This window comes from Rhinopithecus bieti, unplaced genomic scaffold, assembly GCF_001698545.2.
Source record: "Rhinopithecus bieti isolate Rb0 unplaced genomic scaffold, ASM169854v2 scaffold_46259, whole genome shotgun sequence".
Taxonomy (NCBI): Eukaryota; Metazoa; Chordata; class Mammalia; order Primates; family Cercopithecidae; genus Rhinopithecus; species Rhinopithecus bieti.
The window spans coordinates 1,150,310-1,166,901 of record NW_016818844.1 but is presented as its reverse complement, the minus strand read 5'-3'; positions in this window follow the sequence as shown (position 1 = coordinate 1,166,901).

The window sequence follows — 16,592 nt, the reverse complement described above, 5'->3', positions numbered from 1 at the left end:
GGTTGATTCTGTGTCTTTGCTGTTGTGACTAATGCTGTAATGAGCATCTGCATGCATGTATCTTTATAATAGAGTAATTTATATTCCTTTGGGCATATACCCAGTAATGGGATTGCTGGGTCAAATGTTATTTCTGCTTCTAGATCTTCCACAACGGTTGAATTAATTTACACTCCCACCAACAGTGTACAAATGTTCCTTTTTCTCTGCAACCTTACCAGCATCTGTTGCTTCTTGACTTCTTAATAATTGCTATTCTGACTGGTGTAAGATGGTATCTCATTGGGGTTTCAATTTGCAGTTCTCTAATGATCAGTGTTGTTGAGCTTTTTTGTTCATATGTTTTTTGGCTTCATGAATGTCTTCTTTTGAGAAGTGTCTGTTCATGTGTTTTGCCTACTTTTTAATGGGGTTGTTTGTTTTTTTCTTGTAAATTTGTTTAGGTTCTTTGTCAACTCTGCATACTAGACCTTTGTCAGATGGACAGATTGTGAAAATGTTCTTCCATCCTGTAGGTTGTTTTCTCTTTCTTGATGATGTTCTTTGAAGCACAACAATTTTTAACTTTGATGAAGTTAAATTTATCTACATTATATTTGGTCACTTGTGCTTTTGGTGTTATATATAAGAAGGCTTGGTTAACCCAAGGGCCTGAAGATTTACTCTTATACTTTTTTCTAAGTTTTATAGTTGTAGCCTTTTCATTTAAACCTATTATTTATTTTAAGTTAATTTTTGTGTATGTTATGAGAGGAGTCATTTATCTTTTTTATCACTTCTCAGTGCCTAGAGTGTTTGGAACATAATAGATGCCTTATGAATGTTTCTTGAGTGAAAGATCCCATGATGAGAAAAAAGGTATTCCCCTCATGACGAGCGATGTTCAGCATATTCTCATGTGCCTGTTGTTTATTTCTACATACCTTTCTGGGAAGTGTCTTCTAGCATTTTGTCCTTTGTTAAATAAATTGTTTTTTTTTTTGCTATTGAGTTTTATGAGCTCTTTATATATTCTGGATCCAAGTTTAGGATCAGATATCTGCATTAAGAATAATTTTCCCAATATGTAGCTTGCTTTTTATCTCAATGGTATCTTTAGAAGAGCAGATGTTTTTAAAATTTCTCGAGGGTTTCTCCCCACTGTACCACTCCTGATGCTGGTAAAGGCTTGCAGTGACTCATAACCATCTTCCTCATGCCCCATAGGTGTACCATTTCTGGGATGCCTTCCCTGGCACAAGGCCAAATATCTTTCAAGACCACATCCCAGATTTCACACAGCGGGCCTTCTGGGTGGATGAGCTGGCCTTGGGGCTCATTGTGACTCTCCTTCCACAGAATTCCTCTGCTGAAGGTGCCTCTTCTGCCTCTATTTCATACCAACAACCAGAGAGCGGACACATGGGTGAGCTACAGCACAGGGGGAGAGGCTGATCTCCAACATAGTCCTCTGCAAATGGGTTTTACCAGTGCTGGGGGTGCTGAACACAGTGCAGAGGAGGTGCTTAGACTCAGGAAAATCTGACTGCAACTGAGAAGCTGGTGTCTAAGGACTGTTAAAGGCATATGTGCATACCTCCAGAGACATTCAGTGTAGGCCAGTGTTTGAGAGCACAGGAGTGGGTTCTGTCCCATACCCTTTCTCTGAGGCTGGAGCATGAACTCTTCCTCATATTCAACTTGAGCAACTACATGAGACTTAGAAGGTGCAAGTCCCAGTGAGGCCATGGTGCAAATTTCTCTAGCATCACATCATGGTATAGGAGTCTCTGAGCATCACCAAGGAACCCTCCTTCCTCTTGGGAGAAATACATGGCCATGTCGTCAAAGTAAATGTTTTTACAGAGGTAGAATCCTCCTCTGAGTGCATCAACACGGTTGCTGCCACAGAAATCTATAGGCAGAGTGGGGAAGTGGGAGGCAAGAAACCAGAGTGGAGACTCAATACTGTCATCCTCGCTAGGCCTCAGCAGCTGAGCCCCAGACCTGCATAGGTGCCATGGGGATAATGCTTCCTCTCGTGCCTTCTCCCATTACCTTGGCTTCACCGAGCGTTCCAGAGCCTCTAATGTCAATGCTGTTGTTTTTATAAATTGCTGGTTTCAATTGGTTGATATTTTGCTAGGGAATTTTGTGTCTATGTTCAAGAGCAAGAGTGAGTTATGGTTGCCTTCTTTTTTTTTTTTTTTTTAAATAATGTCTTTCTCTGATTTTATAACCATGGTAGCCTTGGTAACATTAAATAAATCGAGAAAGCATTGCCTCCTCTATTTTTTGAAAGAGTTTGTGTAGGATGAATTCTCTCTCTCTTTTTCAAGACAGTCTTGCTCTGTCACCCAGGCTGGAGTGCAGTGGTGCAATCTTGGCTCACTGCAAGCTCTGCCTCCTGGGTTCAAATGATTCTCCTGCCTCAGTCTCCCTAGTAGCTGGGATTACAGACATGCACCAACTATGCATGGCTAATTTTTGTTTTCTCAGTACAGACAGGGTTCACCATGTTGGCCAGGCTGGTCTCGAACTCTTAACCTCATGATCTGCCCTCCTCGACCTCCCAAAGTGCTGGGATTACAGGTGTGAGCCATCGCGCCTGGCCCCCTCTCTCTTTTTTTAATGTTAGAGAGCATTCATCAGTGATGCTGTAGAGATCTGGAATTTTCTTTTTTTGAAAAGTTTTAGATTATGAATACAATTTTTAAAAATAAACATAAGGCTATTCGAATTTTCTTTTGCTGGTTGAGTCAGTTTTAGAAATTTGTGTCTGTTGATGCATTGCTCCATTTCATCTAAGCTATTGAATTGAGTAATGCAAAGTTATTTGTACTATCCCATTATCTGTAATAGCCATACTATCTATGGTGATGTTCTCTCATCACTTTAAATTTCTGATATTGGAAAACATGTCTTCCTTCTTTTTTATCAGTCTAAATAGAATTTTATTAATTTTGTTTAATTAGAACAAAGAACCAGCTGTTGTTTGTATTAGTTTTATCTATCATGTGCTTTGTAGTTCACTGATTATTTCTCTTATCTTTGTTATTCTATTTCTTTCCACTTTTCTAAAGCTTGATTTGCTCTTTTCGCCTCAATCCTTAAGGAGGAAGCTTAGATATTTGAGTTTTCTTCTTCCTTAATATATGTATTTTATGCTACAAATTTCCCTGTAAGCACTGGGTTACTCACATTCCAGAAATTTTGATATTTGTATTTTTATTTTCATTTAGTTTAAATGTATGTGTGTATTGATTACTGATTGATTTTCCATATGAATATACACACACACACACATACAAAGTGATTTTCAACTTAATTTCATTGTAATTAAAGAACTCTCCCTCTGCCTTTCTTTTCCTTAGCTGTTTGGGAGGCAGTATTAGTTTCAGAATAAATAGGAGCACGGATAGCAGAATTAGGGAAGAGGGTAAAAGTCAGTGTGTGTGTGTGTGTGTGTGTGTGTGTGTGTGTGTGTGTGTGTAGAGAGAGAACAAGAGAGAGAGTGAGAGGGAGAACGTGCATCTCTTGCATACATTACTGCAACCTTAGAAAGCATCAAGCACCCCGCAGACTTGTGCTGGAGGTTTTTAGCTTACCTCCCTGCATGTGCTCTGTGCATTTCTTTGCTTTGTTCCTGGGAGGCTGATTCATTTGCGCTGAATCAATAGCTTCCTTGCTCTCTGGTTTCTTTTAGAGTTGGACCATTGGAAGCACTGACAAGAGGTCACAGAGTGGTAGAAAGGCAAGGTCACGTGCATTTTCTGGATCCCTCTCTGCCAGGATACCCTGAGCGAGTACACACCTTCATCAAAGGTCATACTCCCATCAGCTGACCCTTTCTCCAACCTCAGGTGTCCTCTGAGCTCCTCTGTGGCCTCCCTCTGCTTGTCCCTTGGGTCTAGGGGTGGCAATAGCCCTACAAGGTACAATAAACCCCTTGTTGGTTTTCATCGACCTTCACATAGTTTTGAAGCAGCCCCTTCATTAAAACTCTCCTCAGTGATGCCCCTTGAATGTGCTCTTTCATCCTTACATCTTGACTGACACTAGAGAGAAGGCTGCCCCTTTTCTGATGGTTACAGATAATTTGTTCTTAGCCTGGAGGCAGATGTTGGGAGAAGGGAAAGAGCTTTTTCTCTTTTTTTTCAGTCTTCTTGCAGGCAGAAATTCTGCATTAATGTATTATATTTTTCTTTCTATTATCACCAGTGTTTCAAATCCAACATGCCTCACTGTTAACTCCATTTCTCTCCAAAATAAAAGAAAGTTACCTACACTTTTGTTAACATGTTAATGTTTTCCCTGTGAGTACGTTTCACCAGCGGAAGCCTCGTTCATTTACACCTGAATTTCTGGAATAATGGAAATCTCTCTCCTTCACTGGCTCATCAGTTACTCATTTATATTTCAGAAAAAGGAGGTTTCAGAAGGAAAATGATGACTGGTGGTTATTTAAAGAGTAAGTGCTGCAACTAATGGGCTCTTTGGCACCAGTGTCTTTTTCACAACAACATGGGGGCACTTGCTTTTGTGACCTGCATCTATTTTATTGTATTGAATGTGATGGTGGTTGTAAACGGAAACACGTTTCCCACTTCTGCTCTAATTAAAAGCATTGTAAAATGCTGTGGAATTCCCTGATCCAAAATATTTGACTCATTAAGGGTTTTCTCACATCAGCTAATGATTTAATTAGCAAAACTCCTCAAATTAAAACCTTTATCAACATTAACTGTTGGCAGAGATACAAAATTCTCATTTTTACCTCTCACTAAAGTTGTTATAGTAACACGAGAAGAGCGATTTCCTATAAATGTTAAACAATAAATTTCTCAGGAACTTTCACTTCCACGTAAAGGGCAGCCGGGGCGCGGGAGGAGGGGGCGAAAATATTGCCCACTAGTGACCAGACTCTCTAAATGCACTGCTGTCGACTGCCTAAATGCCTGCTTACATTTTTTTTTTTCTTTTTTGAGACAGAGTCTCATTCTGTCACCCAGGCTGGAGTGCACTGGTGCTATCTTGGCTCACTGCAACCTCCACCTCTCGGGTTCAAGCAGTTCTCCTGCCTCAGCCTCCTAAGTAGTTGGGATTACAGGTGTACGCCACCACGCCTGGCTAATTTTTGCATTTTCAGTAGAGATGGGGTTTCACCATGTTGGCCAGGCTGGTCTCAAACTCGTGACTTCAGATGATCTGCCCACCTCGGCCTCCTACAGTGCTGGGATTACAGGTGTGAGCCACCGTGCCCGGACTCCTGTCTACAATTAGTAAAATGTAAAATCATACCATGTCTATTTGCAGCCCCATTATTTATTTAGAGATTTGTTCTCTTTAGAATATCCTCATGCAAGTTGAGCAGTAAAATGCTCCTCAACTCCAATCAAAAAGGCATTGTGGGAGGGCAGGGAGTATATTGGGAATAGGGGCAAATTAAATAGTCCATCTCTTTTCCAAGTAAAATTTTAAAAATATATAAAATAGTGCGAAAAGAAACCACTATGCATGCAAACAGGGATGACCTTAAAAATCTTTCATGACGGGTACTGCAAGACACTGTCAATCAGAACAGACATCAGCCACCAGCAGCTACTTCTAGACTAGTGCAGATTTGTTAAGACAAGTATCATCTATGACATACCAGGGGGTGTGTGTGTGCCAACATGTATTGCGTGTGTGATTTGAGAAAGGAATGAGATCCCTTTCTATGTTAAATGGAGTTAGCATAGGCCAAGAGGGGAGAGGAAAGAGATGAAAAGGTGAGGGAGATGGTGTCCAGCCAAGTCTGGAGCTGCACAGGCTACAGGGCATTGCCACTCTTTGTTCATTACAATGATTTCCATATTTCTGATGCGTTTAGCTCTTCATGGTGCTTTCATCCTATCTCATTTTATCCTCTAAGTCAAATATAGCAATATTCTTACTTTATAGCTTAAGTAGTAGACTGGAAAGGTGAGATTATAAAGGTGTCTTTTAGTTTTCAAGTCAAATACCTTCGTCCTCTGTAAGAGGCCTTGGAAATAAACATGTGTCTCAGATTCTGGATTGAGATATTCTTGCCCTTACACTTGCCATTATATTCTTGAATGTTCCATTCAAGGAATTGAAAGAGGGCCTGCTGCAGTAAATTTGTCTTTGCTTCTTCTGCCAGCTCCTGTGAGCTCCATCCTTGGATCAGTCGTCACAGTCTGATTGCCCTGCTTCCTCTAGGTATTGGCGCTGATCCTGACCTTGGCCTCAGCTCAGTTTTAGATGATCCTGCCAAGGATGCAACCTTAGTCAGTACCTGTTTTTAGTACTATTGACATTCCTGTGTCAATCTTATTGCTCAGTGATTTTTGCTTCTCAACATGACTCAAGAAAAGCACCTTACTCTTCCTTTTATCATGGGCTTGTTTACTTTTTTGTTTTTTGCCAGTTGGGAATGTGAAGATTTGTGTAATTCATTTTTTTCAGATCTTTTCAGTCTGAGAGTCAAAACAGAGTCCCAATTACAGTTGTAACCACCAAAAAGACTGCCTTCCTTTCAAAGACCTGCTCCTATTTGGATCTATTTGTAGGAGGCCTCAGAGGGTATCTCACTTAAGCTTCCATATGACATCTGTTAATTTTTTTCCTCTCCTTTTCTATACTCTGCCTGCCCCTGTTTTAATATGTCTACAGCTGGGTACATCAAAGATTATATACTTTGTGAGAATGGCCATGTCTGGTCAACATCAAGGGTGCTATTATATATGTCAAAGACACTCTCACCCCCACCGCAACTTCTTTCAAAGCTTCTTTTTACCACTTCTGTCTTAGAATGCTCAGCTGCTATTTCAACATGCTTTAGATTGGGTAAGATTGAGTAATTACAAGCAATGCCGTTCGTTTCTCACAGTTGTGGAGGCTAGGGAGTCCAAGATCAAAGTTATAGCAGATTTGGTGTCTAGTGAGGATTCATTTCCTGGTTCATAGATGATGCTTTCTCTCTGTGTCCTCATGTGGAGGAAGTGGCAAACAAGCTCTCTCAGGCCTCTTTTATGAGGGCATTCATCCTATTAATGAACACTCTATCCACATGATTTAAAAGTCCCCATCTCCTAAAATTATTGTATTGGGGATTAGGCTTCAATATATGAACTTGGGGGTGACACAAACATTCAGACCATAGCAATTTTAACTACATTTGCTGTGTCTTACTACTACTGAAGCTGTTTTTCCAGATGCCTGTTTTCAGGCTCTGACCTATGACAGTCGTGTGCTGTGGATATGTCCCTGCAGGGATGCTGCTTTCAATGTGCTGAGGCACTCGAGGTGCTAGTGGCCGTATCCTATAAAGGCTCCGTGAGGCCAGCTATTTTCTGGTATAACAGGAAAAATCTTCTTCCTCCCTCCCCTTTTTTTTTTTTTTTTTTTGAGATGGAGTCTTGCTCTGTTGCCCAGGCTGTAGTGCAGTGGTGCCACCTAGGCTCACTGCAACCTCTGCCTCCCGGGTTCAAGCAATTGTCCTGCCTCAGCCTCCCAGGTAGCTGGGATTACAGGCATGAGTCACCACGCCTGGCTAATTTTTAATGAAGGCGGGGTTTCACCATATTGGTCAAGCTGGTCTCCAACTCCTGACCTCAAATGATCCGCCTGCCTCGGCCTCCCCAAGTGCTGGGATTACAGATGTGAGCCAGTGCACACCTGGCCTTTCCTCCACTTTTATGCTGATCTCTGTTAACTCTCTGGACTTCAGAAACTGGGAAGTTCTTGAATCACGTACAATCAGAAAATCCACACTATGGATTTAGAATCTTCAGAGGCTCAACAAGGTTAGACTCACTCTTGCGTTTTCATTTTCTTCTTTCCTCCCTCCCTCCCTCCTTGGTGTCAATATTTATTTCCACCCATTTCAAAGCCCCACATCTCTCTCTTTCTATTGCTTTCATTCCCACTTGCTACGAAGGTATTTCCTTCATGGGGAATGTGAGGAGTTTGTTGAGAAATGGCCTGCTATTGACCCAGGCTTACATCATCATCGTAGCTTAGCAACCTCAGAGGAGGGATACTGCTTTTTCTCTTTCAAAGCAATGTGGGTGCCGCCATATTGTGGGTGGGATCCCTGTGTCCCGGGTCCCCTGTGCCTCGAGTCCCGGGGCAGCAGACTGTGCCACCCTCACCCTCACGCAACCAGGCAGGACCACTTCCAGGTCCGGAGCCTCCACCGCTCCAGACTCTGGCCCCGCGTCACTGCTGTCACCCGCTGCCGCTGCAGGGAGAGCATGGGGAGGAGGCGGACAGTCCCTGGAGCCCCATGCCCTGCGGGCCACCGTGATGGGGCCGGGCTGAGTCTCCTGCTGGTGGGGGAGCAGAGCAGTCGGGTACGGAAGGGGCGGGCAGAGAGGGGCCTTGAGGCAGAGCTGGGCCTGGAGTGGTGCCACGCTTGCACACGGAGCGTGGGGGCCGGCAGGGGGTGGAGCTGGAGCGACGTTTCAGGGGCCAGGGGTTGGAAGTGGGAGGGGCTCCCACTTCGCGAACCAGGGAGCCGCCAGCTACCACACCCACAAACCGTTCCTGCGCCTTGGGAGAAAGCTCTGGCAGGGCAACCCAGGGCCACGTCCTCAGGGTCTGCCGAGCCTGAAGCTCCCAAAGGCCGGACTGGTGCCCACGATGGGCTCCCAGAGGCACTCCCCAGGCAGAGTTGTGAGCTGGGTGAGGGGGAACCCCAGGCCTCCCCTAAGCCGGAGGACACAGGAAGAACTCACAGCAACATCACCCCTCCCCCAGATGCCAGCTCAGGCCCAGGGATGACCTCGAGCCCCCACCCCAGGCTGCATAAAGGTGTAGCCAGGTCTGCACGCTCCAGGGAGCTGGCAGAGCAGGGGACAAGTGGGAGCCCTGTCCCTTTCCAGTTGGTGAGGTGGGAACTCCCTGGGTGCTGCTGCAGCCACCCTGCCATGGCTCCAGACCCGGGGATCTCTGTGCTCTTGGGGGCTTGGGAAGGCCCCCTTGCCTTCAACAGGCTCAGAAGTGGCTGCTCTCACTGCCTGACCCAGTTCTTGGTGCCTGCCGTGATCTCCGAGCAAAGTTGGGAGCTGAGCCTGTGCACTATTGCAGCCCAGCTGGGTTCACACACTTGGGGCAGTGCTGCCATGCCAGTCCCCTGCCACCTCAGCCCCTATGGACTTCAGGCACTGACAAGCATGGGAGGGAGGCCAAGGGGGCCCTGGGGACAGCCCTACACTGGTCTTCAGGCACCCCTTGGCATGAACAGCCTGGGTGCCATGAACCGCAGCAGGAGGCAGACAGGCTCCTGGACAGAATGGGCTGGTCTCCAGAGAGGCCCCACCTTCAAGCAGGGAGGACCTGAAGCCTGGGAGCTAGGCCACCGGTCTGATGGACCAGAGGGGGATCTTATGGTGCTCTTCCCTGTGCCCACCCATGGCTGCCCATGGACAAATCAGCATGCACTTCATCCCCTCTGAGGCCCATAAAATCCCCCAGACTCAGCCAGACTCAAGCAGAGGATGGAGAGACAACAGAGAGATGACTGGCAGACCAGCTGCAGAGAGGAGCTACCCTTTCTCCTGAGAGTTGAACACTTGTTGGGACACCCTGGCTAGGGGGAGAAGCTGCCCACTGCCAGTCTCCTCTGAGCTGTTCTGTTGCTCAATATAGCTCCTCTTCATTTTGCCCAGTCTCCACTTGTTTGCATACCTTATTCTTTCTGGTCAAGGGACAAGAACTTGGGACTTGCCAAATGGTGAGGCTAAAAGAGCTGTAACACAAACAGGGCTGAAACATGCCCCTTGCTTGCTATGTTGCAGGTGAAGAGAAGGAGAGAAATGATGCAGCCCTTCAGGGATCCCAGCCCTGGGAGCTCCCAAAGCCAGGTCTGTAACTCCCTCTTTGGGGCCCTGTGGTTCCTGTTGTCTCCAAGTTTCCAGGCACCACTGCATTCCCTGGTACTAGCCAGGGAAGCTGCTTGTGGTGTGCCTGGTCCAGCTGCAGTCTCACAGAGAGTGGGCACCCATCCCAGCACCTGGAGCTGCCCGCCCTGTGGCAGCAGCTGGCATGTCTGACTGTGTGCAGTGGCTGGATCCCACACTCGCTCACACACCCCTCGCTGTTCCATGCCTGACTCCCACTTGGAGTCGTGGGGTCCAGGCTGGTGGCCTGAGCTGAGTGTGGCCTGCCAGGCCAAGTGGGTCGAATGAGCTCAGTGGGCCCGAGCAAAACTCAGGCAAAGGTGCCACCAGCCTCAGAGGTTTGCGGCCAGAAAAGCCACACCCTGAAGAACCTGTAACAATATGTAAAATCTCATCAAAGATACTGTTTGATACAGTTTGGGTCAGGTGCTTTTGCTTGCATCAATCATGGTGGCCCAAAGATAAGATATTGAAATGGAAAGCACCATTAAACCCTCACAAAAGAGAGGGTAAGAAAAATTCCACAAAGAAGGACAGGTACTGCTATCAGAAGATGAAAGTAAGGGATGCCAGGCAGAAAAAAAGCAATAAATGCTCAGTTAAAAAAAATAAATGTCTTACAGAGCTTTTGGTGAGAAAAATTGTAAGTTTTTATTTGCTGCTCATCTCTCTCTAAAACTCAAAGATGAATCCATGGAGGTAGGTCAAAAGAACAGTTTGGTGGCTGACTCTACTGAGTCTCCTGTCCCATACTGTGACCAAAGCTCTAATATTAGACATTGCTGTGTACCAACTCTTTTCCTGGATGTATTCTTTCTCAGGAGATTCTTTCATCTTCCACCCTGTAAACCCATGGTAGCCATCCCAACACCAGCCCTATAAACAAACATGCTCAATGTGTCTAAATCCTAAAATGAGTACTTCTTAGGACGGTGGAAGATGTGTAATATCTTGCTTTTTCCATAATTATAATGGGAAGAATTATAATATCTAACAATGTCTAGGGTTCTTGTTACTATTAATTACTCAGAGCTTTTGTAAAGTGTTTCAAGGTTATTTCAAATGAGGATGATGTAAGTAGGAAATATCTAATTACTATGTATCATATTATTTTTGTCCTGTTAAAGAAATTTGTGAATGTCTCAATATTTTGTATAATGTCACATTTTATTAAAATGCCATGAAAACAAACATTCTCTTTTTAAATCAAGAGGAATAAAGAGAACTATTATATTTCCGGGATTATTTCTATATAGTGCTTACTGAAAGAAAACACATGGAACAGAGGACATTTAGAGATTCTTCCTCTCATTATACCAAACCCTAAATTTATCTTGCCACATTGAAACATTTTATCTGGATCGTCCCATTTCTTTCTAAATCTTTCATTATCAAAATTTTGAGCAAAAGAAAATTATCTGTACATAGCCTATGTAAAAACACAATCATAGCATGCTTTTACACAGCTCAGTAAGGAAAGTACTCAGTGTTGATAATTTAGTTTTTAATTCTTATTTTGGTTTCCTTTGTTTATGGAAACAAATCAAGCATGGTAATTATTGAATCTCAAATTTCTACCCCACCTGCAACCTCTCCTTCATCTCTTGGTTGTATAACCTGTTCTCTCCCCAACATCTCCATTCGGCATCACAATAGTTCCCTCAAATAGAAGTCTTGATTCTTCCCACCAAAACATGCCCACGAATCCAAATTCTATCACCTGTTAAGCTATCTCTCAGTTTGAACTCTACCTATCTCCTCACATTTGTTTAGCCAGCGGGTCCCTGTTAGGCTTTGCCAGGAGGGGGCGCTAGAGAAAAAACTTTAACTCTGGAGAAGACAGAAGGAACTTGCTCCTCCTTCCTTTTGGGTTTCTTCCTGGTTTACTTCCTCTTCTTGTTTTAATTTCCTGTTCCTGTCAATCTGACCCTGGCAATGCTTTTCCACCTGGCAGCAGTGGTTCATCCTGATACCAGTAGTGATCACAGCTTTTCCCAGCTTTTATTATGCCTTCTTGGAGAAACCAACATCACCAGTCACCTGGCACCCCCTTCTCAGAGGTCTTGGTCCTGGCTCTGCAAGGCTTTTCTTCTAAGCTGAGAGACAATAGCACCAGCTAAGCAGTGCCCCCTTCTCATCTTACTTTCAGCTACATTGGACCTGCTTCCACGCTTCTGAGTATTCATAATTCCAACCCCTTCTGTTTGTTTTCCCATCCCTGGGAGTGGTGGTTGCTTCCTGCAGTTGCTACCTCAGTGATACCATGGTGTTCACTTTGCCTGAGTTATTTTTTAATACTAAATTTTATATTAAATAATCTCTGTTAAAGTAACAGGTATGGTTTCTTCCTCCTAACTGAATCCTGACTGATACAGTCCCCATCTTGGTGAAACAAACCATCATCCACCCATTTGCTCATGCCAAATACTTAGAAATCATCTTTGATTTCTCTTTCTCTTATACCACACTGTCAATCCATTAGCAAATCCTTAAAGATCTACCTCCGGAGTACATCTTGCACTTGAGCACTTCTTGTCACCTCCATTTCTACCACCTTCATCTAAGATGCCATTATTCTTTACCTGGATTATTGTGGTAGCCCCTACCTGATTTTTCTGAATCTGCCCTTACCCCCGATTGTGCATGTGTCAGAGGGAGTGATCTGTTGAATACTTAAATCTGATGATGTTACTCTTCTAAACTCAACTCTCAATGACTTACCATTACACTTAAAAAAAAAATCCAAACTCTCTGCCCAGGCCTGCAAGGTCTTAAGTGATCTGACCCTGACACTCTCTCTGACCTCATCTTCTGGACATCACATAATGGCTTTATAGCAGAGTCATTATGCTGCTTCCTAGGTAAAGCTGAGAAAGTTAAGACTTCCAAAGCCCCCCTCCCTTGATTGCCCTCTCAGTGTGCTGGCCCCTCTACTTCTTGTGCCACATTTTTCCTGCCCTTCAGGGGCAAAACTTTCCTGTCTCAGAACACTCGCCCTGATAAATGAGTTTGAGTTGTATCACGTATACATTAGTGGGTTCTACTCGCAACATTATTATTAATATTAATTCTTTAAAAAAGACATTTTAGAGACAATACTTTTAATCCCCAAAGTTATTCTAATGATGGAAATAAAAGACTTCCAGCAGTACCATGGTGATGGATGTCAATGGTTATGACCTTTTGACCACTCTCAAATTCATATCATTAAGGGCTATTCCTCATTAGTTCTGGGCTCTAAATAACCAAAGTGTGGCTCATTTGATTACAAGTAACAGAAGCTGACTACTAGTAGTCTAAGGGACAAAATGTATACATATATTTTGTGACAGAATAGTGGCATATTCACTGAATTCAGGAAAGAAGTGAACAACTCAACCCTGTTGGGAAGGGTAAAAGCAGGTTCTTCCTGGGAAGTCAACCAGTTTGTGGACTTTTCGTCTGTAGCATTGCTATTTGCATGATTCAACCCCAGAGACCCCAATCTTTATGTGCTTTTTCATGAATTTCCAATTTTCTAGGAGAGAGAATCTGATAGAACCTGTTTCACTAGGACCAGAGACCCAAAGTGACATAGGAAGCTGTGATGGTTAATATTAAGTGTCAACTTGACTGGATTGAGGGATGCCTGGAATGGCTGGTGAAGCATTGTTTCTGGATGTGTCTGTGAGGGCGTTTCCAGAGGAGACTGGCATGCGAGTCAGTGGAAAGGGAGAAGAAGACCTGCCCACGTTGTTCAATTGAATGGGAGCTTGGTTAAAACAAAGCAAACAGAAGGAGGACAAGTAGTTTGCTTAGCTTCCTCTCTTTCTGTCTCTCCCTTCTGGAGCAAGACACCTTTTCCCCTCCTGCCCTTGGACATCAGACTCTCCATTCTTCAGCCTTTGGACCTGAGACTTGCACTAACAACCTCTTGGAGCCTCCTGGGGGCTCTCAGGCTTTTGGCCTCAGACTGGGGCCTGCACTGCTGGCTTCCCTGGTTTTGAGGCTTTCAAACTGGGGCTGAGCTACCCACTGCCTTACCTAGGAGCCAAACTATCAACTTCTCTCATTCTCCAGCTTGCAGGTGGCCTATCATGGGACTTTGCCCTTGTAATCGTGTGAGCCAATTCTCCCTAATCCACTCTCTTTCATATATATACATATGCTGTCTCTCTGGAGAACTCTGACTGATACAGAAGCCATGGCTCATGCAGGGCCACTCATGAATGCCAGGAGAAGTTTCCAATAGGGAGAATTATTTCAAAATGCCTCTCTGAAATCATACCTGTGGGCCACCCACTCCACATAAACCTTTCTTCTCATATATCCAAAGGTGTCTTTGCCTAACACAATCTAGTTATTGCACATAAAATCACAAGTTTCACATCATTTCCTCAATCTGAGACAACTCAAAGTCACAGTCAGCTGTTGCCTCCAGGTGCATCAGTGTCACTAGACTCCTGTGCCCCTAGGCCAGGATCTCAATTGGATATGAACTCTGCTAGTTCCATTATGATTCTGTCTAAAATCACTATAACTCTGGAATAAAGAGTACATTTAACAGTAAACGAGAGAAAGAGATGAAGATGAAAGAAAAAAATCATGATAATTTCTGCTTAATATAATGGAGGTAGTGGCTGGGTGTGGTGGCTCACGTCTGTAATCCCAGCACTTTGGGAGGTTAAGGCTGATGGATCACTTGAGGTCAGGAGGTTAAGACCAGCCTGACCAACATGGCAAAACCCCATCTCAACTAAAATTACAAAAATTAGCTGGGCATGGTGGTGAGCGCCTGTAACCCCAACTACCTGGGAGGCTGAGGCAAGAGAATTGCTTGACCCTGGGAAGTGGAGGTTTCAGTGAGCAGATATCATGCCACTGCACTCCAGCCTGGGCAACAGAGGGAGACCCTGTCTCAAAAAAACAAATAATTAATTTTAAAAATAAAATACAATGGAGGTAGTAATCGTTCATGCCTCAGAGACTGCATGAGCAAGCAAAGGAATAGTAGGGGAGGCCAGAAAGCAGTCATTTCTTTTCTTTTTTTTTTTTTTTGAGACAGAGTCTCGCTCTGTTGCCCAGGTTGGAGTGCTGTGGCACCTTCTCCACTCACTGCAAGCTCTGCCTCCCGGGTTCATGCCATTCTCCTGCCTCAGCCTCCTGAGTAGCTGGGACTACAGGTGCCTGCCACCACGCCCGACTAATTTTTTGTATTTTTAGTAGAGATGGGGTTTCACCGTGTTAGCCAGGTTGGTCTCGATCTCCTGACCTTGTGATCCGCTCACCTCGGCCTCCCAAAGTGCTGGGATTACAGGTGTGAGAAACCGCGCCTGGCCAAGCAGTCATTTCTTGAATGGGCCATGAGGTCATAGCAGGTGTTTACAATTTCCCTCCTCTACTCTCTGGTCCATGTTGCCAATACCTCTCATCCAGAATCAAGGATTGACAGAACAACAACTTGGACTAGGTTCACATTTACTTTTCCTTTGATTTACTCCTAATGCAATGCAAGAATATGCATGAGATGAGGAATCAAGTGGGAAATCAAGGCTCTCCTTTGCCTTTTTATTACTCTCATGGAGGTGTCACTGAAATTTGGTGGTCTAGATGGTGAATATAGAAGGAAAGTTAGCCATGTTAGATGGTAAGCTCAATGCCTTTATACTCGTGGTCATATATCAGCAACCAAAGTGATTTTTAGTTCAATGTGAAATAAAATATCGTATGATGTAAACATATAACACTAGGACATTCTCCCCTTATCTGCTCCAAAGCAGAGGCCTGTGAGTTTTCCACTTATATTCATAAAAGAGCTTCCTATGGATAGTTCTAACCTTAGTGGGCTTCAACTTAACTTGTATCTAATTAGTCAGCATTTTCTGCCAATGGAATTAACACAAAACTTTATTCCCAAGATATCTGAGCATTTGATGATTCTGCCTGTGTGTGTAGAACGGTTTTCTACTAATGTGACATGAAATACAAGGATCACTTCAAGTTTCTTTATTTTTTGTTTTTAGTGACAGAATCTCACTCTGTCACCCAGGGTGGAGTGCAGTGAGTTAATCATAGCTCACTACAGTTATGATCCTTCAACTCCTGGGCTCAAGCAATCCTCCCACCTCAGCCTCCCAAGTAGTTGAGACCACAGATGTGCACCATCATGGCCGGCTAATTTTTAAATTTTGTAGTGAAAGGGAATTGCTATGTTGCCCAGGCTGGTCTTGAACTCATGGCTCAAGCAATCCTCCCACCTAGGCAAATCAAAGTGCTGGGATTGTAGGCATGAGCCACTGAGTCCAGCCCACTTCAAGTTTCAACCATACTTCCCAGTGTGGCTTCATCTCCAATGCTGACTTTAATGACTGATAGTCAAAGGCCAACATCCCATCAAACCAATAACGTTTTTTTTTTTTTCTGATTCTCTTAGTCATATTAAGATATTAAGAACTTTTAATGAGATGGCATTCTCAGCTTCCAGTTCATTGAAACTTTTATATGGAGTGCTTTTTTTTCTTCTTCTTCTTTTTTAAATTAAGAGATGGAATCTCACTCTGTTGCCAAGGCTGGAGTACAGTGTCACAATCATGGCTTACCACAGGCTCAAATTCCTGGGCTTAAGTGATCCTCCCACCTCAGCCTCCCAAGTAGCTGTGACTCCAAGTGTGTACCACCATACTTGACTAAATTTTTCCTTAGTTTTTGTAGAGATAGGCTCTCCCTATG